The following is a 561-nucleotide window of genomic DNA, read 5'->3' on the forward strand; positions in this document are numbered from 1 at the left end:
TTGTTCCAAAACCTCCTCTAATGACCCCGAAATAAGTTGCATGTAAATAAGGTCAGATTTTGAAAAATGCTGAGCACCTCAAATACAGCCAACACGCTGAGCTCTTTTGGCATCTTCACTTCGGCCTAGCTTTTCAATCTGTGTGTTTGTGATATGTACAATACAAACAGCTACGAGGGACTGGATGAGCGCCATTAAGCTTTCCTCATTTGTGACCTAAACCAGCCTAGAACTAAGATCGACTGAACCCCACGAAGGAAAATATTGTGTGCATCCCAACTCATACAGAGCAGAAGCATAACTCTTCTTCCTCCCACTTTTTTTTTTCATGCCAAGAGAGGTTGGCCTGCACTCATTAACGAGGAGACGCACTAAACGTTACTAATTGGAAACTGCCCTTTTAAGTATAATGTATCTGCGACTGGCTGAAAAGAGGTGTCCTTCAGCATTCCTCTCGACTGAAGTCAACAAAGGTCTCATCCAAGGCCAGTGAGATGGTGCAAAAAGATTTTCCCAAAGAAAGAAATGGCTGAGATCTGGAGACAAAACCTCTCTCAGGAG

This window comes from Caretta caretta, chromosome 8 (genome assembly GCF_965140235.1).
Source record: "Caretta caretta isolate rCarCar2 chromosome 8, rCarCar1.hap1, whole genome shotgun sequence".
In the NCBI taxonomy this organism is placed as follows: Eukaryota; Metazoa; Chordata; order Testudines; family Cheloniidae; genus Caretta; species Caretta caretta.